This window comes from Anomalospiza imberbis, chromosome 4 (assembly GCF_031753505.1).
Source record: "Anomalospiza imberbis isolate Cuckoo-Finch-1a 21T00152 chromosome 4, ASM3175350v1, whole genome shotgun sequence".
Classification (NCBI taxonomy): Eukaryota; Metazoa; Chordata; class Aves; order Passeriformes; family Viduidae; genus Anomalospiza; species Anomalospiza imberbis.
Genome location: NC_089684.1, coordinates 21931596 through 21959245, shown reverse-complemented (window position 1 = coordinate 21959245; position 27650 = coordinate 21931596). Strand labels below are relative to the sequence as shown.

Genomic DNA, 27650 nt, shown 5'->3' with positions numbered 1-27650 from the left:
CATTGTAATCGATATCATAATTTAAGATGCAGTTTGTTAAGCTAAGCAATAATTAATGATTCCATCCTGCACCTGCTGGTGGATCAGTTTCTGCGTTAAGCTCTCCGAAAGAGAAATCCAAAAGCAACTGAGTTTATCCTTCAGAAAGCAAACCCCACTGTAGCAGAATTGTGTTGACATGAGGAACCACAATGACTGAAGTACTGTGGTGTGGAGTCTGGTCATTCCTAAGTTACCCAACAGAGGTGAAGTGCCAGAAAGGTTTTCACTTTCTTACTCTGATTCCCAAGCAAAGGCCACCTGTGACAAAATGCATCTTTAAACAATGCATACACTTCCTCCAGACATTTAGACTGGATTAGTTGCCACCATTTTTCAGTGGCTGGTGGGCACAGCTTTTTCCCTGGCTGGCAGGGAGTTCAGGTAAGAGCACATGTCTTGCCTTGCACCACCATGAGGACTTCCATATCCTGAAGCACTAACAGTCTTTATGTTATTGTCTTTCATGCAAAACATTTTAAAAATTGAGTAAACTCACTGCTTTTTGTGAAAATTCTCCTATCCAGCAGCCTCTACCTGACTAGTTAATCAACATTCACATGATTTCTCAGAGAGGCAAGGAAAACATGTTTTGACTTCTTAACCAATGAAAGATTATGATTCACAACTTCATCTCCCCATGATAGCTGCAGTTTGGTAATTACAGTTAAAACTTACACACTTTCCACAAAATCCTCAGAGACTACTGTGGTGGACACAGCATAAATCCTAGCTTTGCAGATCCTACATATGTCTAATAACCTCATCTAGTCAGGCTTCAGTTTCCTTCATCAGAAGGGAGGGTTTACTTCAGAGACTCATAAACAATTAATGTGAAAGATATGTCAGATGGATTTTTTCTAATTCCTAAATAATTCCATAGATAGATAGATAAATAGATAGATATAGCACACTCTCATTAGTGGATTATCTGAGCCTTATCATTCAAAATTCTCTGCTCAGGTACCTGATGCCTGGTTTTAAGATCTCACTTCCTAGGCATAGCTGACTGCTGGCATATTCACTGCATCAGCTCTCAAACGGCTGGCTTGCTGTTTGGAATTCATGGGGAGCAGCCCCGTCTGTCTTTGTAGGAATTTTGGCTGTATGACTGAGTACATGAAAATCAGGGAAGCCAGAAGAAAAGAATGATCTGTTACCTGAGTTTCTTTCACCATTTGAAATCCATTGAAAGAGAGGCATCTTTGTAGCACAAGCTGTTGGCAACTCCACTCTCCAGAGCGTATCATCAGTCCCAAGCTTGCGGTCTTTTATTCTTTTAATTTTAATTGGTAGCTCCTGCCTAGAAACCAGTTGGGAATTGAATTGCCTGTGTGTTCCCCATGCTCCAGAGCAATTGCCTGTATATTCCATGTGCCTCCAAGCAGTTGCCAGCCTGCTCCTCATTCTTCCTAGTAAATGCCAGTAATCTGTGCACTGGTGTGTAAAACTTACGGTACTTGATTACTCAGGAAGGAGCACAGCACAAACCGTGGTTATATGTTTCTATTTCCACTTTACCTTAGGATATGCACTCTGTCCCAACCTTCGGCCTCAGCATCATGAGAACAGCTCATCTGGGGGTCAGGGAGGAGAAGCATCTTTAGAGAACACAGATTTGCACAATCTTAGGGATGGTCCCAAGGAATCTCTCAAAATTCTTGTATCAGCTCTTTCTACATCTCACCTATCCATCCTGCTAATGCTGCCATTATGACAGCTTTGCACCACTATCATCCTCACAGCAGGATTAACATCTTGCAGAGGGCTTGCTGCTGCAGGGTCACTGTTTCCCCATGAAGCTGAACAGGTCTCAGGCTCTGCAAGGAAAGGAATACTGCAGCACTACTGCCCTGTCATCTGTTCCCCTTGAGCCATGTAAAGGCAGGAGTAAGCTAGGCTCAGTGGCAGGGATGAATAGAAGCCATTAATTAAACAGCTTGTCTGTCCCTTTTAGAGCCACTTGTTTATGGACCCTAGCTCAAGGTGAGTGGTTTCTTCTGCATTAAGTGGGATAAGTTAGTGCAAGAGAGACACAAGTATAGGAAGGAAGGATAGCAAATTTGACTCTTCTATAATGTGTTCTTGCTACCAGCACAACTTCCGAGCAAATGAAAAAAGGATAGCAGTGACTCACTCCCTCCAAGATTAGACCACAAGTGAAGAAAATGCTGCTCTCCAAATCACCAATCTGTGCAGCGATCCTGTCAAAGCTCCCATTCCCCATCACTCTGGGTCTAGCTTCCAGGCCAGGCAAGCCATGCAGAATCAAAATGATATCTCCAGTGTTTGATTATCAGGAGCTGCAGTTTTTCACAAAATTGAAACTAAAATAAGACTGCATTAAGAGAGTTCAGAGAGTGACCACCACATAGGAGTCTCTGTGTATCAGACACTTTTGCAGACTAAATCAGAAAAGTTACCCAGAGCTCTTCAGTCTTTTATCTGTGTCAAGGGGATACTTTTGTCTTCTCCTCACTTCTTTACATCCTTCTCTTCATGCTACATTTTCCTGTGACTACTCCAACAGCTCATCCATTCAGTGGACAAGGCAAGAGCTACAGATGTCATCCATCTGGAACTCTGCAAGGCCTTTGACAGTCCCCCACAATATCCTCCTCTCTAAATTGGAGACACACAGATTTGATGGATGGACTATTCTATGAATAAAAAATTAGCTGAAGAGTCACACTCAAAGAGTTGCAGTAAATGATTTGCTGTCCGAATGGAGACTGGAGAAAAGTTGTGTTCCTCAGGGGTCTGTACTGGGACCAGTACTGCTTAATACCTTCAGCAATGACACAGAAAAAGAGACAGTGCAAGCTCAGCAAATTTGCATGTGACACCCAAGCTATGTGGCGCAGCTGAAACACCTGAGGGATGGGATGCCATCCAGAAGGACCTGGACACACTTGAGAAATGGGCCCATAGGAATCTCATACAGTTTAACAAGGCTTAGTGTAAAATCCTGCACGTGGTTTCAAGTGATACCAAACATAAATACAGACTGGGCAGAGAATGGATTGAGAGCAACCCTGAGGAGAAAGACTTGAAAGTGTTGGTTGATGAGAACCTCGACATGGGAGTGAGTGCTGGCAGGCCAGGAAGACAACCATATCCTGGGCTGCACCAAAAGGAGCATAGCTAGCAGGTCAAGGGGGCTGATTCTCTGGTGAGATCCTACCTGAAGTGCATCCAGGTGAGTACAGGAAAGACACATCCCTGATGTTGTGGGTCTGGAGTAGGGCCATCAAAATTATCAGAGGGCTGGAGCACTTCTCCAATGAATACATGCTGAGTGACTTGGGGTTATTCAGCTTGGAAAAGAAAAGGCTGTGGGGAGACCTTGCAGCAGCCTTAGAGTGCATGAAAGAGTCTTATAAGAAAGGTGGGGACAGAATTTTTAATAGAGCCTTTCAAATTTTTATAGTAGTGATAGGACCAAGGGGAATGGGTTTAAACCAAAAAAGGGTAGATTCAGACTAGATATATTAGACAAAAATTTTTACTGTGAGGGTGGTGAAACCCTGGACTTCTCTGGCTGCCCAGAGAAGCTGTAGATCCCTCATCCATGGAAATATTGAAGGTCAGATTAGACAGGGCTATGAGCAACTTGGTACAGTTGAAGATGTGCCTGCTTACTACAAGGGTGTTGATCTATACAGCCTTCAAATCCAAACCATTCTGTGATTCACTTTTCTCACCTCTAATTCAGTTGCTTCCTGACCTATCCTAGGTTGCATGACATTAGCCTCCCCATAATGCAACCATTTTTTTGTCCTGATGATAAGCCAGCCACACACTGCCTTGCCTTATTCAGTTTAGGAACTGCCTATTACAAATCCTCTTCCAGCCTTCTGACATTCAGAGCTTTCCTATTTTAGTGTACTCAGAAGGCCTCAGAAGCAGCAGTTCTCTGCAGAGTTCTTCTCCCTGAAATGTGAGCTCTATAACATTATTGGCCGTATTTTCCTTTATCAAGCAGCTCCAAAGGGCTATATTTAAACAAAAGTATTGTCATAAGAGATATCCTACTCAGACAGTAAATCTCAACTCTTAATGTAATCTGAAGCTTCTACAGCCATTCATTAACTGTTATTTCCAGTACAAGTGCAAATGCTTTCCCTTGAAATAGTTTGTCTGTGGGCTTGGTTTAGGTTCAATAGTGTATAAAGATGGTAATTCTTCATTCTGTATTGAATTACACAGTAGTCCCTTGAATAGGCTGGCATGGGTTGTGTGAATTACCACTACTTCACCTCCCAGACTCCTTCCTTTTACAGAGTGGGGAGCTATTTCGCCCTGCTTTGCAGAGCTTGCTACCTCTATGCATTCATCAGGATGAGGCTCCTTTCATTTCCTGCTGCTTCATCCCCCTTTGCTCACAGAAGAGCATCTGGCATTTCTCTAGGTCTGCTGCTGTAATGTTCCTGCTGCTCCTCCCTGTGACATGAGTACAAGGCTTGCTGAGAAGAAGAGATAGTAGAAAAACAGACTTACTTTATTTCACCCATTTGCCTACCCAAGTAAAGACTAAGACTGATTTTTCTATCAAACATAATTTCAGAGTGGCTAGGACAGCCCCTGCAATAAACTACAAGCTTCCTCTTAATTTTTGTGTGGTGTACTGCACACTGAACTAATTCAAATTTAGTATCCTCTTTTTAGCCATCATTTTTAAAGGAAAACAACTTCTTTATCAGCTTATTACTCCCATTTCTTCCTTCCTGATCTCCAAATTCCCATTCAAGTACACCACAGCAGAGTTAAAATGTAAATCAAGGCACCTTCACAAGAGGTCTTGAGGAGTACTGTATGGTTCAAAACATCATTCTGGCAGTAATGTTGTTCAGTAGCCATCCAGATACTTCCCATCAGTGGGAGTGCTTAGATGTATCTCAAGGAGAATCTGAACTCTGAAAAAGCATACTGCCCATTTCTCTGTGAAACATACACTGCATCCTATGAGCAAAGAAGGCAGACTAATCTTTGAATCACTGGCATCTCATACCTGGAGCTTCCAAACAGTGAGGAAGTTAACTTGGCATTGCCAGCCAAGCTGCCCTTAAAATGAAGGAACACTGGACTTTGAAACCTTTCTCCTAAGAGCCACAGCTAAATCTCCCAGCTTCTAACACACTGACAGAATTGTCTACTCTTTTCTCTTTCAGACATTTAAAAAGAAGTGTGTTTTCTCTTCCATGAAATTTGGGAAAGGAGGAATATGTCTCTTCTTGCCAGCAGAAAAAGTGAGGACTGTCAAGACACCTAAATCTGATCATCTTCAAGTGCACTAGCAGGGCAAGATTTTGTTGGGTGGCTGCAGTATAAAAACCACGTCAAAAGGAGCCATTTAAACCCATGTAAATCATGTTCACTGACGTATAACCGCATCCATCACTCCTAAGTGATATGCCAATCCAAAAAGTGGGGCACCAGATCCTTCCACCGTGCTCAAAATGAATACTAACTTACCCTCCTTGCCTCTTCAGGGAGTTCTGTGCCTCTCAGTTTAACACAGGTCACGGAATGTGACTCCTCAGTATTAGCAGAGCCCAGCACAGGACGGCAGCAGCAGTGTTTGCAGTGTTGTTCAAACGCTCCTCACTTGACAGTGCCCTTCATTTATAGTTAACGAGGATGTGACAGCCTATTCTCCCGGCGTACCATCCAACCACACGCAAAATTCCGCATGTGCCTCACACTGCAATCCTATTTTCATCAGAATAGACATGTGCACTGAGGCTTTAACCAACAGCTGAGACAGGGTTTTAGCGTGAGATTTTCAAACCTGTCTCAGGTATTTAGAAGCACAAATTGCACTGAAAGACTAATTGAACTGTGCTTCTAAATCCCTCAGGTGCTACTGAAAATCTCTCCCTTAATAACTTGGAATCTCCTAAAGAGTAAACCTCATTGAACTTAGATGGCTATGCAGATCCCAGGGTTAAGATTTTGAAAAACGCTCTGTACTGGCTTAACTCCCATTGACTTCAGTGGGAACAGAATTAAGTTGACATTGAGCCTTTTTGAAAATTCCCCTCCAGGTGTGTTTTCTCCCTTTGAATTTGAATAATCTTTTAACTGCTGAGATTGCTTTTTGATGTATCAGTATGAAGAATTTTACAGGAGTTTTTCACCTTAATTTTTGGTGAAATGAGACTCAAAAAACTGTAGTGTCACAAAAACTTTATCTGCTAAACTTACAGAAGGAGCTATGTTTATTTTCGGTCTGTGTTTTGCTGCTATTGTTTATTATTATTATTATTATTATTATTATTATTATTATTATTATTATTATTATTATTATTTCCTTCAGCAGCAACACAGGAACAGAAACCACAGACTTCATTGTGGGAGGTGCTCTGCATGGTCTGTTAAAATATTTGTATGATACACAGGCAAGCTGTCTAACTTACTACTAATAGTCAGACTCCAGAGAACCCAAAGAATCATAATGAATATCCCCAGCAGGTGTAATTATACAGCAGCATTTCAGTTACTATTTCACCTCCTTACAGACATTATCAGGAAATGGAGATTTCCTTCAACTCCCTGAATGTTTTAGTTTACCTTTTAAATTAGCCCTACTTACAAGAATGTTTAAAGGGCTTTCTTCTGTTAATGTTGATGTGTCCCTCACTACAGTCTCACAGGCTGCACTCTACTCTCTGAGATGCACAAAACATAAACTTTTAAGGGTACAAACTGTATTTGCTTTCAATTTGAATAATTCATTACGGCACAAACTTTGCTCCTGAAATGCAAGTTTTAACAATATAAATAAAAGGAAATAGACAGTAAGGAGCCCTCTATTCTGCAATAGCATCACTGAGAACAAACTCTCCATGGCCCAGATTCCTTATGAGAAAAAAATAGCTGTGCTAATACTGCTTGCAAGCAGCACAATAACCCCTCCTTTGTTCCCACCAAAGATACAACAGCAGAATCCTGTATGAGAAGTCATCTGATATGTCAGCTCATTAAATTAGTCAGAATGGGCGAATGGGGAAGAGGAATATACCATTGTAAATGTATGTTAATTAACAAATGCTATAAGAGAGGCATTTAAATGTATGAAAATGAATATTAATGAGATGAAAACACCTAATTATTGTGCATCTAATGGTATTATCCAGAGCATCCAGCAGAAAATACCTACTTGTCATGCATCTAAGGCAACAGTGCAAACCTTCAGACACAAAGATTCAGTGTACGTAAAGATCATATTACGACTTTAATTACAGACCTTACAAAATATCTGCACTTAAACTTGAATTTGGAAGGATTTTTGAAGTTTTATTTTTTTTTTTAAAGTCAGATTTCACCAATTTCTTAAACCATTGTTGCACTTCAGAACTACATGTTTCTTTGTAGCGCTTCTGAAACATTTTTCTGAAGTGCTTCAATGTCTCTGCCTGCACATCTCCATTTTGCAGGAATATAATTAGGAATGGTGGACTGCAAACTGGCCTGCAATAAAGTTCTGAGGAATTTTTCATGTAATTGCATGAAGCCAAAATCTGTCTAGATTAAATTCCTCCCTTTGCAGACAGCTACCAAGGGAGAATCCTGAATTAAAAATAGTGTGAATTCCTGGAATTAAAGACTGCTTCATAATAAATTTGCATTAGGAAGCTGAAATAAAATTATATAGGCCGCTTGAATTCTATTATTTCCTAATTACTCAGTGATTTGCTTTACAACCTCAATGTTCTTTTAATGTAAGTTTTCAATGTGAGGTTTTTTTGGGGTTTGGGTTTTTTAGAGTAATTGCAGATAGGAAGTCAATTTCTTGATCTCAGGTAGGACAGAAGGAGTTTTACTTCATAGACAAAATTCTAAAGTGGCAACTATGCACATATTCCCTGTCCAAGATTCTAGTGTGTATGCCAGGAACACATACAGAGGAGGGGATATTTTAATGACTACTCTCTACATGGTATTTGCAGTCCCAAGAAGACTAATATCATTCACACATAGAAACAATGAAGTCTTAATCCTACCATCCAAGCAATTAATGGAAATAGAGCACATTAACTTAGTATTTGAGTCAGAATTGATTCCTAGGAGATAGCACTCTCCTCTCTCAAAACTGAGTTATTAATACATATATAAGTACTAATGTGACAAGCACTTCAGATATACCTTGACATATATATTTACTGTCACTCAAAATGACTCACAATCCATCATATTTTATAAAATATTATATCTTATTCATGCTTCTAATTTTCTTATGAGACCGTCATATGGAGCTGTAAGAAAAATGTCCATTAAATGGATATATATAATTCTGATGGATTTACTTATTAGTTAAGCTTTTTATCATATCAGAGAAAGAAATTAGTTTGTATGACTTACTTTTAATAAACCCATGCTGCCATCTATTTACCGCCCATATTGCTGTAGTTGCTTCCAAACTGATTGCTTTACTAATAACTCCAGCAATGTGCTTGGTACTGAATTCAAATTAAATGCATCAATTTGAAATCACCAGATTGTCTCCTGATCCCATTGGCAGGTAACTGCTGTTCACCTCAACAAACTGAAAAATTCAAGTAACAGCATCAGTGTATTTTACATTACTGCATGTGTTAAGTTTCTCAGAGGGATTTCCCAGCCTCATACATAGAAACCATCAAAGCATTTTTGCTACCACAATTAGCAGTGGGCAAAACAAATCTGTCAGCAGTAGTTTGTACTGCCTGGATTACAGCTGAATTTCTAACAGAAAAAAAAAGTTTCCCAGCACTTACAGTTTAACAGGGGTTGAGTTAACAACCCTTGAGTTACAGTTTCTACAGGGAGGACAGCCACCTTGTAGCATCATGGTAAAACTATACAGAAGAGTCATATCAGCATTTGGTATGTAGTACTAACTCTATTTTTTGCCCATACTCTCTGGCTATGCGGATGACTTCAGTAAAAGGCACCAGTGTGTTTCAGGTAAGCCATCTCAAATTAAAAATATTAATAGTAGTGTATTTACTTGCAAGTAGCTACACTTTTTTGTTATTTTTCTCTCATGTCTGTTTGAATCTATAGCAGTAAATTGTATCAATACAGGCTGGTTCATTTCTTACACATGACCTTTTTGCAAGCAACCAGAGTAACTGTACAATGAGGACAAGGCCTTTTAAAAACTAACAGCAAATCCTTGCACTTATTGGAAGGAAAAACTGTACATTGTATGGAACAGGACAGGTGCCTTCAAAATGAAAAGCAACAATATGAGTTCTGGCAAAAGTAAAATTTTGGGTCCAGAGAAATTATCCACTTCAGGCACAGGAAGCAGTCCTGCACAACAGTTAGCACTTTGACCTGAATGGAAGCCAGTCACAAGCTGTGGTAGCACACATTTTACAGAAGACACTTGGTCCCTCATTCCCCCACAGAGAGCAAAACCCATAAATCACATCCTCTGTAGAAAAAAACAATGTAAATTCAATCTGAACAAAGCCAGAAATAAATTTGTAAATGTCCAATTCACATGAAAAAAAGAAAATCATCCCTCTTCAGAGGCTTTACACAGTCAATATTAAACTACTGAGCAGAAGAGCTGAAGATATTGATAGCCAGTAATGCAGATGAGATTGCTGTTAATTGTTAACATCTCCTCAGCTACACTTCCTATGTCCCTGCACAGATGATGAATACAATTATTTACCTATTCAAGTAATGAGAGCTAGGCATTTTGATATCCCCATACACAGTAACTCAGACCTCCTCTGAGACCTCTACCTGTAATTAGGAACAGATGTAGGATCTTGTTCCTGAATTGATAAAAACAAATTTCAGCCCTCCAATGATATATGGCCTAGTGGCACAGTAATGAGAAGAATACCTCTGCAAAAGAATTCCCCTTCAGACACTGGATCTAATCAGCTTCCCTCTAGCTCAAGAACCCTACTATTTTAGATCCAGTGCTTTTCCATCACTGTTTTGGGACACTCACTGAAACACAGGTGACACAGCAAGTGCATAACAAGAAAGTGACAGGGAGTGTTTATATAGGCCTCACCTCTGATGAATAAAATTACATATCTGTATCCTTCAAAACCAGCAATTCTTTAATGTTTCTCCATGATGGAGTAATTTAAAATTAAGACTACACCACATTATGTGCTTTCAGCAACAATTGTCACAGTTCAGCATGTGCAGCTGGGGAACATTCTTCAAATTATTTCATAGGGGAAACTCAAGATGACATTCAGCATAACACACTCTATTCTCCAAATGTCACACTACTGCAGGAAAACATGCCCACCACCAAGGTTTCATGAGCTGAAAGTAACTGCATTTCTTACTTTCCATCAGCTGGCTGAAATAACCCAATGGGAATAGGTACATGCCCATTCTCTTGCCCTCCCACACAGGTACCAAGAGCTCTGTATTGTCCCAGCAGATGAGTGAATGATCTAAAGGGAATTTGCCATCTACACATGTTCCAGGCTGACCCCTCCCCAGTCAGATACATCACTTGGATTACCCCAGGTGTGCCTGTGCTAGCCCCACCAACAATACTCCAACAATAACAGGACACAGAGGGCCTATGACAGGTCCAAGCATTCACAGCACTTAGACCCGGAGAAGTTCAAATAAGCTGCTGTGCTCATTTTCATTGAGTGACAAGTAAAGCTGCCTTCCTTCATGTTCCTTTCCTGACCACTAAATGTCCCTCACTCGATTTACCCTCATCCAGCAAAGCTTATAATTCCCACCAGCTTCTGGCATAGGTGACTAAAATTATGCCTTGAGAAAACCCAGAAGAGCTGCAGCTCCTTTCGTCTGTAGAACAGAGACAGAAATTTTTATTTACTGAGGTCACCTCAGTACAAGAAAGCTTCACCAGTTTCATTTACATTTGACTGAAACAATTCAAGTTAAACGAATGCGAATGCCTTCATACATCTTTATTTAAAGATGTTAAATAGGAGTTTACTTGATTTCAAACCTAATCCAAATCTAAAAGTGACCAGGTGAAATAAGACTATCCATGCCACATTTTCCATTGGTTTAACTAAGCAGGCTTACCAGTAATCTTCGTGCAACTCCCTCATGTATACATGCTCTGAAAATACATTCACTCTCCAGCATAACCCTGCTTCATGCCATGAGAATTTGCAGCTGGAAGGGGCTCAGGAGAACCTCACTGCCTGGAAATAAAAGAACTGTGGGGGAGAATCATAGCTGCTGTGCTCACCAGCCATCCATGGACAGTGCCTAAATTACCATAATTAATATAGGGGAATATTTCTGCGCTCCTCAGTAGTTTATAAATGTTACCAAAAAAGGAATGCTTTATATGTCCCCTGATAGGTTTTAAATGTTAATAAATGATGTGCAAGGAGGTATTTTACATCTCTCTATTTAACAGTGAGCTGACAGCTGCAATTATAGGCCAGTCTCTGACCCCAGCAATTAGGAACCTGAGGAGTAAATGGAGTAAATGGAGTAACTTTCTTTCAGAATAACACTGTGCATTGGGATGCTGACTCAGCGTTTAAACATGCAAACACAGAACCAAGGTGAGACATTTCTGACACCCTGGAATCTCCCTTTTGCTGCAGTGTGCACTTGCCAGTCACTGGTACCTGCTTACTTTGTCACCAGAGACCCAGCGCCACTCTTCCAGTGGTAGCAACAGCTTGTCATCTTACAGCTACTGATGAGAGAATGGAGCAAGCAGTCAATTTGCTGTATTGCTCCTCTGCTGTGGACTAGAAAAAGAGAAGGAGGATTTGGCACACCCAGGACAGCAGAAGAAGACAGTGGTATTGCATGTATCACTGCATGCTCTTCCACTCTCTTTTTGGCCAAAACCCTATTACTACTGAAACTGTAGCATTCTCCCTGGTATGAGGTTTCTGTGCCAGCACACCTACCAGCACCAGCATGAAGAGTCTAGGAGGAACATCCCAATCCTTTCAGAAAGTAGCAAAGTGACTGCTCAGGAATGTGTGCCCCACCAGAAAGCCCCACTAGGTCTCAGTAAGCCCTAGTTACTACCCTTCCCTTCTGCTCTGCCCAGCCCTCAGCAGAAGAGAGCCTCTGTGAAGCTTAAGGCAGCTTGAAGCGATATTTTAGCTACCCATGTTTCAGGTTAAAATCTTTGTTGCAAAGTAACAGCAGAGTAAGAAGTTTTTGGCTTTTGCCAAGGCCCTAAATCTGCTTACAACACTGTATTCCTGCACACCTGTGTATTTTCACCTTCTTCTCTCTTTTACCCCAAAATAACCTTTGGTCTTGATCCTTAAACTGGCTATGTTCACTGTTGTTAGTGTGCACATTCATTATCCCTGTTAACCACTGAGGTACTGCCTAAGGCAGCACACAGCTGTTTTGAGGCACTTTAGTCCATGCTGTATGTGCTATTTAACTCCATAGGAACTGCACCCCACTGACAACAAAAGGCAACTCTGACACTGAATGAAACCAAGCAGAATTGTGAGTAGCATCTTGCATTTCCACTACATCCTCACAAAGGCTGAGGAATGGGTTTTACAGTTCTGTTAAAGTCCAACAATGTAGTATTTAGCCACTGACAACCTCTTGCTTTCTTTTATTTTAGAAGGGCAGAAGCCAAAAGTGTAATATTTTTGATTTATTAGGAAAACAAATTTTCTTTATTATTTCCCACTTTTTTTTTTTTCTTACATGAGGGGTTGTAACTAATTTCTTTCCTCCTCCACTTTCTAGTGTTGGATCAGAACAGGGTTTGCTCAGCTATTAGAATTATAGCTTTTTTTCAATTAGTGGTCCACAAATGCACCTCTGTAAAATTAGAAGAAATTTTGGGTGGAAAGAACAAACTTTATTTTCAGATTTGGACAGAATTAGGTTATCATTTTCAGGGCTTTTATGCTGTATCAAATTACAGGCAAGCACCATTTAACATCCTTAATTCATATATTCCTTCTGTTTTGCACAAAGGTTTCTCAGCTGTGTTTTAGGCATTACAGTCTTGTTAAAGTCAGGGTCTTTAGTACAGAATTTCTTGGACTAAGTTATAGCTGCTCTTCAATTCCAGTCTGTGTTTGGTTATGCATTTCTTCTGGTTTGCATTAACTCAGATATATAAATTATTATGTCCATCCTTTCATTCTTTAGAACTTTACTGTTATTGATTATGGACAGGTTTCCAGAGCTTTTGAACAATAGGGACCACGTTACTTCAGAGTTTGTCTTAGGCATCATGTTCATCTCACTCTAGATGGCATATGTCAAGCACATTCATATTAAGTCAAATAAGATTGCTTTGGCTATTACAGACATTATTTACAATGAAGCATGACAGTACATTATTATATTTGTCTGTCTAGATATTATAGCTGCCTGTTAATTAAATTTAGGTAATAAAATGGGTAGAAGCAGCACTACCATATGGCTAGTCATGTCTCCATGGAACAATGGCTATAGGTACTGAAACTTAGCTTGAGAATGAACAGCCGCAAGTGTGTGGTAAAATCTTCCAGTGTCCAGAGACACCAGAACTCAGGCAGAGCCAGTTACTGAAAGCTGTGGCACCAGGAGGAACACCTGCCTGGCCCTGGTGCCCTTCAAAACCAATTCCCACAGGTGCTGGAGGTTACCCCCTCACAGGACCTCTCACTCAGCCCAATCTCCAAGAAGCAGCACATACAGCCTTGTGCTACTTTTATACCTCTAACTCAAGGTGGGGGAAAACAATACTGTGCATGCCCCCTTGAAGGATTGCCAATCCCTGAAGCCAGGAGATTAGGTCATACAGTAAGGAAGGCCAACAGCAGTTCAACAGAGAGTGCTGGATCTTCTTAGCCCTAATTATTGTGCACCCCCATCTAACCAGCTGCTATTCTGCTGTCAGCTACAGCCAATAGTCAAGACCAAAGAACAGAGATTACACATCCTGTCTCAGTTGCAATCTATTTTTTATGCTACAGCACTTCAGTGACATTCACAGGATATGTCCTAAAAGTGTCTCTCTCCTGCACAATCAAATTAAAGTCATTCAGCAATGGCTCGTTTGCTGAAATATAAACATTTCATGTCTTGTACTTGAAAGAGTGGGATTTTTCTATAGGCAAAAGTTATTTGCCATGGACTTGACTAATTTTGCAAGTTCTCTGTTTATTAATAAAACACAATTCTTTCACATTTATAAAATACAGTAATAATACTTATCATCTTATGGGCTGCTGTGATACATAATCAACTAATTCTTCTGAAGTGCCCAGAGATCCTCCAAATAATGCAATTTGAAAATAAAATTGTCATTAGTACATGTGAGAGATTTATTATATTCATCTCTACTTTCCATTACGCATATGACTGATTCTGTGTACGAGAGCAAATCTCACCAGATTTTGGTATACTTCCATGATATCAGGAACCACATTACTCTTACCAGTATTTCTGCTTTTATAGTCTTTTCTCTAAAACAACACCTAAGAATTTCATTCAAAAATAGAAGCCTCACTAGGCAAAATAAATTTGTGCACTTGTCAAACCCACAAAAATTATCTAATTCCATAATATGAAAGATGTAACAAGTGAATTTACGCATTCACAAAGCAGTATCAGGCACTGCTAGACACATGCTGAAGGTGATATTGTTGCTTGAACACAACTATTTCTTTTCATTGGATTGCAGGAGAATCCACAGCAACTAAGATCATTAGGCACATCACCTACATGCTTAACATTAGAAGGCATTTATAGTCCTCAGATGTAACAGAAATTTTAGATTTAAACCTACTTCAAACTAGACAGAGTACCTTCAGACAAGTTGAATGCCTCCATGGAAATAGTTTCCCAAATTTTGCTCACCCTTAAAGGTGAGTACATTATAAATCAGAAGAGCTAATCTGGATTTCCATCTTCCAAGTCTCATCTGCCATGAGACTTCAGTATGACCCCGAGCCAATACCAGATAAAGGATTTTCTGGCATCCCAACCACAGGTAGGGAGCTTGCACCACCTGTAAGCATCCAATCCAACCTGCAGCTTTGAAAAACTTCTTTCAATCCCTCTCTGCCCCTGTAAAATGGGGGTCATGTTTCTGTCTCTCATATCATGTATAATTGGGGTGCTTAATGCATTGGGACACTACTCTCAGCCCTTATGAACAAATTGAGAACAAGGACAGTGAGGACACCTTAACAGTGACTACTATGCATCTACATGCTACTCACAGAGACAGAGAAAAACCTCCCCAAAATACACAATGTGAAGTGCCAGTCTGTTGATCAGGCACGGAAGCTTAAAAAATGCCCCTCTGGGCCCCCATTCTTCTTGTCCCTTAGTAATTTCAACACATATATACACTACAAGGAAATCAGGAGTGGAAAGAAGGGGCACCTGGCTCCACAGTTTTTGCAAGAAACTCGGCTCAAAACAAGGTTTCTAATCCAAGAATTGCATTTTATTTTTTATTACATGCTTTATGCATTCCTAGACCTCACCTAGATTAGAAGTGGATGAGCCAAAGCAAACACATGTGCACATACACACAGAGTGCTAGGTGCATTTTTCTGTGTGTGAGAGAGAGTTTGCTTTTCCAGTCTTTCTGCATCTGTAAGCAGGAAGGCTTAAAAACCTTGCAAAGAAAGTCTGTTCCCATGAGAATTCCTGCCTCACTCTCTGCAGATTAAAAGAAGCAATCTCTGCCTACTGTGCATGGGAATCTCAGTATTTTGGCATGGTTTTAACATCAGCATCATTAGAAACATTGATTTATTTTAATTGTCACCTTCTATCCTACATTGCCAAATGCAGTCAGAATGTCAATTCTTTATCAATGTGAGCTGTTGACATGGAAACAGATCTGCTGAAATGGAAGCAGTAAGAAAAGATGTGTTACTCCTCCAAGTTATACTTAGAAGTGGTAAATCTGTGTGTGCCAAAACATATTTAAATACTCAATAAACTACACAGAAGAAATAAACTATTTGGGGTGACAGTCATTTTAGTTGTTTACATCATAGACTGCATTTAGAAAATCTCCAGTGTTACTATGGTAACAGCTTTTGCTTAAACGTAGTTGTGGACGCACTTAAGGTATGATCTAAATTAACTGGAGATGGCGGAACAAAACTGGGCAGCAACTGCTGAAGGACTGACTGGCTGCTTCGTATCAGCCTGTCCTATCTGCTGCAGGCACTAACAAGGGTACAGCCAGAATACTATGTAGCATATACACCTTGGCTCATCCTCATCCGTGCTCTCAGAGAGCACCTGAAGCAGCTGACAGACTGCACCAGGTAGGTTTTAGAGATAACAAAGAAAAACAGAGCTGCTTATCATCCTCACGCAGCTTGCAGTGCATCCCAGAACTGCTTGTTCCCTCCCTCTGGTCACCAGACAGGTAATGGGAAGAGGAGGCAGGCAAATAAAGGAGCCTCTAAGAGGGGCGGAGGCCTCTTTGCACGTCTAGCATAGTTTGTGGCTTTCCTCTTTGAGATCTCTCCCAGGGAAGGGAGCGGAGCTGCAGAAAGGCAAGAGTGTAGCACAAGCCTTCTGCCAAAATCTATCCCTTGGAATGGACACTGCCTCACAATTAACTTCACACAGCTAAGAAACTGTCCTAAAAGATGCAGTGCAGACCTTTGACCAGCACTACATTTCCACTAGAAAGATTAAATCTCTCTGCTGCTAAAACTAGTTTCATAGTCATAGGGAACAAGGCCAGAGGGGCAACTGTGATCTGCTGTTCTTAATAGGGATTAAAGGAACCTATGGTCTCCTGCACACCTGCCTCCAACCTGAAAGCGAACGGTGAGATGGAGATCACTCAGGAGAAAATTGAAGGAGAGGCTCCTCTGCCCTCTTGCCAGATGCCAGGGCAAGGGGCAACAGAAGGAAAAGACACATTTGAAGCAACTTCTCTGAACAGAATCATGGAGGCATTGGAACCAGACAATGTTCAAAGCTCATAGATCCCAGCAATACTGTGAGACAGTGCAGTTTTGAACTTGCCTAGAGCAACCCACCCCTGCTCCCACTTCAACTGTGGTATCAAGGCATGCAGATTTTTTTCTTCTTTTCTTCCTTTTTCACTTTTCACATTTCTGCATGATTTTAAGCTCCTAAAAGCCTGTGTGTCAATTAATGAGAGAAGGGAGGACACACATCATTAATTACACACCGGCCTGTAAAACATGGACATAAGATATGGCATAACATTCTAAAAATAGTGGGAAGGCCTGCCTTGTTTAGGTCAAATTTTATTTGAATTCCCGTAATAAAGCAGCTGATATTAAACAATGAAACACCACTGTTTAGCCTCAATGGGTGTTCCAGACAGATCTGCTATAACTTAATCCACACAACAAAACACAAAGCCAAGGAATGTACGTTTATGTGAGCATGAGACTAAATAGTGCTTCAAACTTCTGCAGCATTTATCAACCCAAATCACTCTACATACATATACTGACTTAAATGCTTCCATCTGTATTGTTATCTTACTCCATCTGTATTGTTATCTTGTATTTTGGTGAGATTCATGAGGTGTTGGGTGAGATGCTGGGCCAAATTGCTGATATAGCTCCATGCAGTCAGATGAGGAGACAGGTTGCTGGCTGTCATAGTTGTTCACAGAATTCTGCTTTTCTTAAATAGGGATGAGGGAACAGAACTGGAAAAGAAAAGGATCTCTACTGCATGTCTGTAGGTACAACTGCTATAAACAGCTTTGGCTTTTGAGTGGGTTAGCATAATATTTCTAAGTCACTGAGGCATGGATATTGATAGCATACAAACTCCTTGGAATAAGGGACATCCTCTGTCTGAATCTGCTTGTAGGGGAAGTGGAACACAATGATGAAGGAGGCATAAAAGCATCTTATTTACACACAGTTTTCAAACAGGAAGTAGTAATTTGCAGATGAGAAGAATGTTACAGGGAAAAAACAAAACAAAACAAAAACCCAAACCTCAACTTCCCCCAGAAAAAAATACTTTTTCTCACATGCATCCCCAAAGCCTCCTACCTTCTTCTTCATCCTCTGGAGTGGATTGTGGCTGCCAGAAATACATATTGCAGCAGGACAAAGAAAAAAAATATAGTGGAACTATTAGTACATATTCATACACTTTTGAAACCTGCCCCAGGGGCAACCTGACTTCTAGTTAAAACACATAAGATCATCATATTCAAAGCCTGATCTGAAAACATAAATTAGGATCTTATCCCATACTAACAGCAATAGAAGCAGCAACCTTCTATCTATGTCTCCATCTTCAACATTAGAAACCAAGGGAACTGTTTTCTAATGTCCCTTATACATCTGAGGAGCAGATGATCTTGAAAGACCCAGTCTTTTGATCCTACATAAATTGGATGCTTTTGATAATGTCACCCAGAATTTTCACATCAGTCCAAGGAAAACATAATCTAAAACAGAGGATAATTTTGATTTTCTTCCTGACTCAGCAGAGAAGATAATTATAAATAGAAAATTAGTGTTCTTAAGGGTAAATATACCTGCTATAATCCTACTGCCAACCGAATTAAGGTTTGCCTGCTGCAGTAAGGCATATGCTAACGTGGCTGGAGGAAAACTAAGACCTGTCAGTTTTCAGAAGTCACTGGTGATCCTTTCTATGTTATAATTCAGTATTTTACAGTATAAAAATGGGAGGGAAGGGAAGGGAAGGGAAGGGAAGGGAAGGGAAGGGAAGGGAAGGGAAGGGAAGGGAAGGGAAGGGAAGGGAAGGGAAGGGAAGGGAAGGGAAGGGAAGGGAAGGGAAGGGAAGGGAAGGGAAGGGAAGGGAAGGGAAGGGAAGGGAAGGGAAGGGAAGGGAAGGGAAGGGAAGGGAAGGGAAGGGAAGGGAAGGGAAGGGAAGGGAAGGGAAGGGAAGGGAAGGGAAGGGAAGGGAAGGGAAGGGAAGGGAAGGGAAGGGAAGGGAAGGGAAGGGAAGGGAAGGGAAGGGCTTCTTTTTTCTGCCTTTAGTTATAACTGACAACAATAAAAGAATCCAGTAGCACCACAAGAAACTGAGGCAAGCAGGTTCTTTTCACAGAATGGTTGGGGCTGTAAAGTACCTCTGAAGATCATCAAATGCAACACCCCTGCTAAAGCAGGTTCATCTAGAACCCACCTTCACATCAAATCCAAATGACTCCTCCTACTGACTAGTAACATGAAGCAGCTTATTTTCTAAGGTGCTCTTCAGCCTAAACATGACTTCCACCTCTGGAACTGGAAGAATTCCTTATGTCAAGCAAGCACGGACAAGCTATCATTCAGCAGTGATAGTTCAACACTGATTGAAAGTCTCATTCATCAGGGGGAGAATTGCAGGATTTCTTTTTAAATTAACACAGAGGAAAAAAAGATATTTGTCCAGACCCAGCTGCTTTTTCATTCCTCCAGCAGCTGCTGGTTTGAGAGAATTTTAAATGCTTGCCCTTTATGAAATGAATTGGTAATCACAGCCCTGTGCCTCACACATGGCAGGCTGGTAACAGAATTGAGGCCTTTCACCTCAAAGGCCGTGGTTCAAATTCAGAATAATCCTTAACTTCATAAACACCATCACTACATGATGGGCATTTGATTGTTATCATACAACGAATCAGGTGTTTTTCCTAGCAGAAAAGTATTCATGCCATAGACAACATACTAATTATTGTCAGTAATTAGCAGCACTCTTGGCAGTGGCAGTAAAGAGACCTGTAGAAAATTGCCCATTTGTTCATCCCTTGGGGGTTGTCATCTCAAGGCAGGGTGTCAGGCCCTTCAGTCATTGTGGTGATTCTTGTAGCTCTTTCCCACCCAGCGTAAGTTTTGTGGGTAGGCAGAGTTCAACATCCAGAGCTGCCAATCTACACTTTTATTATCGCTAAATTACTTTTGTTTCAAATGCTGGAGGCAACTTTGAATGCCAGCTCTAATTAGATTGTAATTGTTTGGAGATCTGAGCAATTGTGGCAGATTTGGGTGGAGACTTTGGTGGCTTTTATTATTTGTGCAAATAGGTTTCACAAGCACAAAACCTGCAGCTGCTTGTAACACTGGGCATTTTCTTAAAAATGTACACTACTAACTATATAAGCCAGGCAGGAGAAATTTTGGATTTCAGTGTGCAGAGTGATCTGCAAAATCCTTGTCCAAGCAGATAGGTTCACAGGTCAGGCAGTTTTCATGAGCCCAGGGTGTTTTGGTACAAACAAAAGAAGGTGAGTTTAATGAGGAACAAATATTTTTGTACAAACAGAACAAGGTACACTGACCTAAGCAAGAACCCATAGCAGAAAAGATTAGATATAGATATAGATGATATAGATATATCACCACATTTTTAGAACTATAAAAGGCCACACACTAAAAAGAAAATAAATTTCAAATATATATAGGAGTAAATCCCAACATTTAGCACTAGAAGCCTTATTTTTCCCTTAAGAGAAAAATACTCACAAACAGTCCAAAAACTCCATGCCCTGTTGCTGAATACCAGTATTGCTCTTCCTTCAGGAAACCACAGACACCCTCTAACATAACACAGTCCAGAGATCTGCAGGGAAATCCTAAACATTTGAGAGTGAACATTTAAAGGCCAAGGAGCTTCTGCTAGGGGACCTTGTGCTTTCACGTAATCTCCTGAGGTCTACCTGTCATAATGACAACATTACCTCTTCATGCAGCTCCAGGGAGTGCTGTGCAAATATTGGATTATCTGGTTCAATGGCCAAACAAAAAACAATCATGGGCAGAAAAAAATTCAGTTGAATCTACCTGAAATAAAAGCTAAGAGAGTGGTTTGGCTAAGGGAAAGAAAAAGCATACCAAACAAAAACACCAAACCAAAAAATACAACATAGGAGGGAATGTTTGCCTTTAAAATAGCAAATATTTACTGCTCCCTATTATTTACTCTGCTCTTTATTTTTTACCTGAAAAGGAAAAAAAATGCCCACAAAATTAATTTTTTTAATATTTCTTTTTATCCTTTTCTTTGATTTGGGGGAGATTTTTTTTTGTAAGAAACATCACCAAATTTCATGTAATACCAAAGTAGATCTGCCCTCCCTGAGAGAAAACCTACTACTTAGACCATTTTGTTGAGCTCTAGCTACCAGAAGAACTGTAGATGATGAACTACAGAGACCTAGTGACCACAGTTTTGTCTAAGGAGAATCAAGTTTTCAAGTAAGAAAATTCATCAGTTCCATCAGTATGAATAAAAAATGTGATGAAATTTTTTTCCCACAAAGAGGACCAAATACCATCCTTTGAAGGAGAGACAAGCAGCCTCACTTACCATAAGTAGTGACCCCTGCATTTAGTTCTCCTGTAAGTTCCTGCTGCAGTACCTATGTGAAATGAAAGTTACAGATGGATTCCACTGGTGGCAGTAAGTCCATGAGATATCACAGGCACATTTCCACAAGTTTCAGTAGCTTGCTGCATGTGTGGCTGGCAGAGAGCGCACTCGGAAACCCCTGTGGGTCTCAATTATCCTACCATGCCATGAGGACTGGTGGGGTTGGTAGCTGGCTCCTTCGCTTCCACAGAATCAGCTAAATTGGATTCAAGAGTTTCTGCAGCCAAACTGACTTTTACTAAATACCAAGAGATACCCTCTAATATATACACCAAAATTAGAATTTAATTTGCTCAGGAGGAGAAAAGAGAAAAAAGTTCCTAAGTCCTCAGACTTCTGCATTCAGCACATATGTACTAGAACTGCCACCAGTAAAAATGAGCAATAACAGTCACTAGAGGAAACAGATATATAAGTGCATATACACCAAAATTGAAGCAAAATTTGCTTAGAATGACAGAAGTGGGAAATATTCAGAAGTGTCCAGGTCAATCCCAAATCAATACAGTCCAGTCCCCCAGACTTTATTAAGCGGCTGTTGACTATAGCAAGGTCACTGCAAAGAAAGAGAAAAGCTATTTAAATAAGAAAATCATCAGAAAATTCTGTAAAGCAAACCTCCTTAAGGTGTGTGATAAACAATCCTCTCTATATGGCCACTAGAAGAAAAACAGAAGCATCTGAGAATGGACTACTCTTGGATCACCAGTTTACCTCAAGTCCAAATGTAGAAACAGAGCAGCAGACTAGTGTAGTTTCTCCTCATGTCTGTTCCAGGCTCATGTAAAGGTCAAAGTTTCTTTGTCCCAGTTCAATACACAGCTATTTGTTGGGATCAGGGAGCACGTTAAAGTGAATGGATGGGAGAAACCTCCATCAATCCCGCTAACACACAAGAGCCTAGGCTGGAAGAGCTGCCCAGTCCTGTCAGAAATGGCACTACTACCTGTTGTAAAGGACTGAAAGAGTCCTTACATTACACTATGGCACAGGCAATCAGCAGAAGGTATAATGTACAGCACCAGTGATTACAGGACCCCACGTACAGATATAAATCTGCCCCGAAAGCACAGAACTGCCAAAGAGTATGTCCATTAATGTTGCTTCAAGAGTTTACTGCACACATAAGAGACATGCAAAGGCAGGTCCCTGTAAAGCCAGTCTATGTCTCTAGCATGTCTGACAGTGTATCGAATGTTGTAATTCTGCATCAGATTGTGGGGACTCTGCCTTTAAGACATCATTAAAACCTTTACATACATTCACACCTCACACAGGCTATGGGGACCTCGCTGTCTCCTCAGCCATGTTCAGCTAAAGAGCAGCAGTTGCAAGAGGAAGAACATCTGCTCCTCACAAACCCTGTGTATTACAGCTGAAAGCAAGGTGCCTGCCTTATTCACCACCACTTCATTATTTTCATTTCTCTGGCAGCTGTATCTGTTCACAGAAAAGCACAATGGTTTTGTGCCACACAACTCTTCTTTCAGCAGAGTTAACTCTAGATTTACATCTGTTTAAAATGAATGTGGAAACAACCATAGATTCCAAAGCTTTAAAGCATATTTCTACTTCTGGCAAACCCGCAGAAGCGCCCCATCCCTAGCAAGATGAATTTGTGTGCTCACAGGAAGAGAAAAAAATGAGTGCCTACATGAACAAAGATAGCAGTCATCTGATAATGCCAGCCTGAGAGCAGGGCTTGGAGCCACTAGGCAAACTCTGGTATCTCTGCCCTGTTGTCCCAAACACATACACACGTTGCAATGACTCTAGCACTTGAGGTCCAGGGGCTCTGCACAGCCCAGGTGCAAAATCAGTGTGTACCCTTTGTTCAGAGAGTGCATAGAGCAAAGGAACTCTACCTCTCAGACAGAACCCGTGTAGATGCTACAGGGGGGAAGAGATAGCTCTTGGCATTTTCTCCGGCTGACCAGCAGCCATGCTGAGCACATCAACTCTTCTCCTGAGCCGTGCCAAGAGCGCCAATAAAACCCGGAAAGTCCCTGGTATTGTTACCGGCAGCACTGGTACTCACACGTACAAAGGCTTGGAGCCAGACCTAGTTGCTCCAATTCTTCCCTCAAATACCACCCAGCCACCAACAGCATCAGCAGCAAAACACCGCCTTGAGCACGGCACAGGAACACACACGGCCTGCGAGGTGGCGGCGAGACACGACCGACCTTGCGTTTACTTAAGGCAGGCTCCGGCGGTGCCCCGAGCCCGGCCGCCGGCCCGCCGCGGGCGGAGGCACCGCATCCCAGGGATCCCCGTCCTGCCCTCCGGAGAGCCGCGGCCAGCCGAGACATCCCTCGCCTCTGCGGGAATGACGCCAGCGCTCGCACGCGGCAGCGCCAGGGCTACGTGCGCCAATTACCGCCACAAAGGAGCTTTTACCGCTCTATTATTAACCCGGGGGCGGCGGGCGCCGCTCCCGCACCCTGCCGCTCCCTCACGCCGGGGGACAACATGGCCGCCGCGCCCCCCGCGGCGGGAGGCGGGCAGGGGCGGCGCGGCGCGGCCCGCCCGGCGGCAACACCTGCCCGACCGCGGCGGCGGCTCCCCCGCTGAGCCGGCGGCAGCGCCCGCCCAGGAATTACGAGCCGGCGGGGGGATGTCGAAGGATTATGGAGGAGCCGCGCGTCGGCTCCAATTAGGATCAACGCGCCCGCCGCCCCCGCGCCGCCGCCGCAACGGCGGGGCCGCAGCGCCCCCTGCCGCCCGCCGCTCCCGCGGGGACAATCGCGGGGACAATCGCGGGGACGCAGGGAGCGGGCGGGCTCGGTTCGGGGTTCAGCGACTCTCGAACTGGAATCTCAGGTACCCCAGGCCGCCCTCACGGAATGGTTTGGGTGGGAAAGCAGCTTCACGACCATCTGCGCTCCAACCCCCCGCTATGGGCAAAGGACACCTCTCACTAGATCAAGTTGGTCAGAGCCACATCCAGCCTGGCCTCGAACGTTTCCAGGGATGGGGCACCCACAGCCTCTCTGGGCAACCTGTTCCAATGCCTCACCACCCGCAGAGTAAAGCATTTCTTACTTACGTCTAACCTAAACCTGTCTTCTTTCAGTTTAAAACTGTTGCCCTTTGCCCTGTCACTGCTGGCCTTTCCATCCTTCTTACAAGCCCCTTTATATATATTGAAAGGAGTTGAAAAGGTGTCCCTTGGCCTCGTTGAACTCCATGAGGTTCACACAGGGCCACCCTTCCAGCCTGTCCAGATCCTTCCCTTCCCCCAGGCAAACCCACTGCACCCTCTGCTTGCTGTCATCCACATTCTGTCAAGACAGCACTGGCCACAACTGTCTGTAGCAATAAAAAAATATATTGATCAGTTCCAGTCCCAATACGGACCCCTGAGATCCCTTGTAACCAATCTCCATTTGGACATTGAGCCATTGACTGCAAAATTACTGGGATGCAGCCATCCAGCCAATTCCTTGCCCAACGAACAGTGCACTCAACAAATTAATCTCTTCCCAATTTTGCAATAAGGATGTGGGCAAGGTCCTGGCCTGTTGCTGATGGAGGAGGATGGCGCTCATGTGCAGGAATGACTGATTTTGGAAAACATGAGGTTGTCACTCTGAAAACTTCAGCTGAAGCACTTGACACACTGGCCAGGGCCACCATTGGCCAGGGCACAGCTGGCTGGTGGGCACAGGGTGGCCAGTCCCCAGCAGCATCCACGCTCACTCACTCTGTGTCTGCCTGTATGAGCAGAATATGTTCCCCTCAAATTACTCAGCAAGTAATGAGTGGCAGCCGCAGCCACTACAGCAATATAAATCCACAGGAAAGGATTTTTCCCTCCCTCTTCTGAGATAAAAATCTCAGAACAGCAGAGGCTACTAGGCTATTAAAATGATATTTATGAGGTAATCACTTATTTTAACTGCCAGCTACATAAAATCTATCATGAAAAAAAAAAAGACTCAGGGAATTTTATAATTATCATTTACATTTTCTTAAACCTATTTAGCAAATCAAATTTTCAATCCCTCCACCCAAAAATACATCAGAAGGAACAGAGAAAGAAAGAGGCAGCAAATGGGCAGTTGAATTATCTCCCATGCAGGGCTGCAGGGGCTCTACTCTGTTTATCCAGTCAGTCCCTCCCGTGCACAAGAATGGCTCTTTAATTGGGGCTAGGGAACAAGGGATGCCTTGTGCAGGTCTGGTGCACCACAAGCAATACTTTATGGTGCCCCCAGCACTCAGAAACCCAAAGGAGGAGACTGTGATACAGGGAAGAGAGGAACAGATGTGCAAGCAGTCAGCAGAGTTGTTTTGCAATGAAATACACCACTTAGTGCAGTGAAAACATTTTCATTTCTGCAGGAGGGTTGTTGGCAAGGTAAGAGCAGCATTCTCACACCTGCCCCAGGCCAGCTCATGGTAAATGGACGGGGGGAGAAAGTTTCACTCAGGATCCTTCTGGGAGAGAGTCAGAACAGGACTTCTCCTGGATCACTTTAGGTCTAGTGGAAAAGAGATGCTCTTAAGGAGGCTCTGCAGGCTCAGTGCAACACACAGGCTGTGCCAGAGAGGTGATGGTTTTCCATACAGCGACCTCTGAACACACGCTTGCAACATTCCTTAAGCATAGATGTTGCTCCATAGCAGCACACCCACGCAATATCCCACCACCTCACCCTGCTCCTGGCTTCCACACAGAGAAGGTGGAAGGGCGGTGGAAGGTTGTTGAGGCACACAGGTGCAGCCCCATGGGAGGTCACCAGCAGAGCAAGATTTACAGCCAATGCTCTAGCCTACACCAGATCACTGACTATGTGAAGCTTGTTTGGCAGCTGATAGGCTGGGGCTTGGGATCCTCAGCCTAGGGAAAGCAAAGGGAGGGCAAGGCAACAGCAATGAGAGCAGGAGTTAAAGACAATCCATCCATCCATCCATCTGTCCACCCCAGGGACCACGTTTTGTCCTGGTTTCCACCACCCCTCCTTTATCCGTAAACAGTACAACGCTCTGGGCCGTCTGGTCTCTTAGACTTTGCAAGGGTGAGTTACAAAATGACCAAGTAAAATGCAACAAGTTAAAACAAACATACGGTGTATCTCGCCTCACTGAGGATCTGTTACACCTTTGGATCTTTCCCCTCAACTCATCTGTACAAGGTAGGCATAATGAACTGCTCATTGGTTCTTGGTAAGAAATTCATATTAATTCAGTAGGTCTGCAGAACTCGAAGTTTGCTATGCCACATGCTTGATCATATTTTTAAATTTAAATCGAAAGAAAACAACTATCTCCCAACTATGCAAAACAGATATTTAGAGAGCCAGAATGATCATTGTATGTTCTCAGTGTCAGTGCATACTTTTTTCTTTTTGGAAAGCATCCAGATTATTTCTTGTACTTAAAAAAAAATATTTTGCTAACCTTTTAGTTTCAGAAGAGCTTCCTGAGTATGCTATGTAGGTAGCAGCATGCTGGAGAGCAAGAAGTTTTGAATTCAGTATTACTAAATCAGTTTGGTATTTGTGGTAAAAAGGTGTAACTTCTATGTATCTGTTTACATGTAAGCATCCGAATATTCCAAGTAGAGTTTAATGCCTATAGGACAGCAGGGCTCTACAGGTCGAATGTGTCCTGCAAGGACAAGGCATGGAAATGATGCATTCAGCATGTGGTAGATTGTGCCATCAGTACATAGTGGTGGTGGAGTTCTGTCATTAATAAAAATATATCATTTAAGTAAGTGAACCTACTTCAGGTATCAGATAGGAAAAAAAGAAAACCTTATTTCATTCGTTCCTACTTCTGAAGTGCACATTTGTCACAAGACAAACTTGGCTGTTTTAAAGGTGTACTAAATCCTTGCAAAAAGGGATTTCATTCTGGAGAGAGGAAAATTGGGCAATACAGCTGTAAGAGGCATAGAGCAGAGCATATAATGACTCACTATTTATCAACAAAGACACAGCCATGAGCAGGATGTGATGGTCTGGGATGGGCTGATGTCACAGCAAGGAGTGGGAAGACAAGACAATGAGACTATTATTACTATCTTTAACTACATAGTACAATCAGATACTTCATTACTATTATTAGTCACTGCAATTCTGTAATTCTACAAACCCACTCCATCCATGTACAAAATTGTGAAAAAATTATATAGTAGATCATTAATTTTTCTTACAAATTCCTTCTCATTTAGTTTTCCTAAGAGATGTCTAAACTGGGCAGAGAAGTTTTGGAAGAAAAGCTCTGAAGTCATCCCTTATGGAAACAAAAAAAAAAATATGGTATAACCAGTGCAATCCATTCAAAAG

At 42.1% G+C, this 27650-nt stretch overlaps 2 long non-coding RNA genes across 3 annotated transcripts in view; both read right to left on the bottom strand.

Moving 5' to 3' along the window:
* Positions 1 to 5520: 5520 nt before the first annotated feature.
* LOC137472403 (uncharacterized) lies at positions 5521 to 14894 on the bottom strand. The gene is made up of 4 exons (XR_010998151.1): positions 14202 to 14894; positions 11077 to 11194; positions 8404 to 8587; positions 5521 to 5751 (listed from the first exon to the last, which is right to left on the bottom strand). It is a non-coding gene; the product is annotated as an uncharacterized lncRNA (long non-coding RNA).
* Positions 14895 to 17229: 2335 nt separating this feature from the next.
* LOC137472402 (uncharacterized) overlaps positions 17230 to 27650 on the bottom strand; it is a 28820-nt gene continuing 18399 nt past the window's right edge. Inside the window, exons 3-6 of one of the 2 annotated variants that reach the window (XR_010998150.1) lie at positions 21289 to 21340; positions 20660 to 20774; positions 17993 to 18045; positions 17230 to 17816 (exon numbers count right to left, since the gene is read on the bottom strand). This is a non-coding gene — a long non-coding RNA (uncharacterized lncRNA). The remainder of the gene's footprint in view (positions 17817 to 17992; positions 18046 to 20659; positions 20775 to 21288; positions 21341 to 27650) is intronic. The other variant, XR_010998149.1, reaches the window with a different exon arrangement.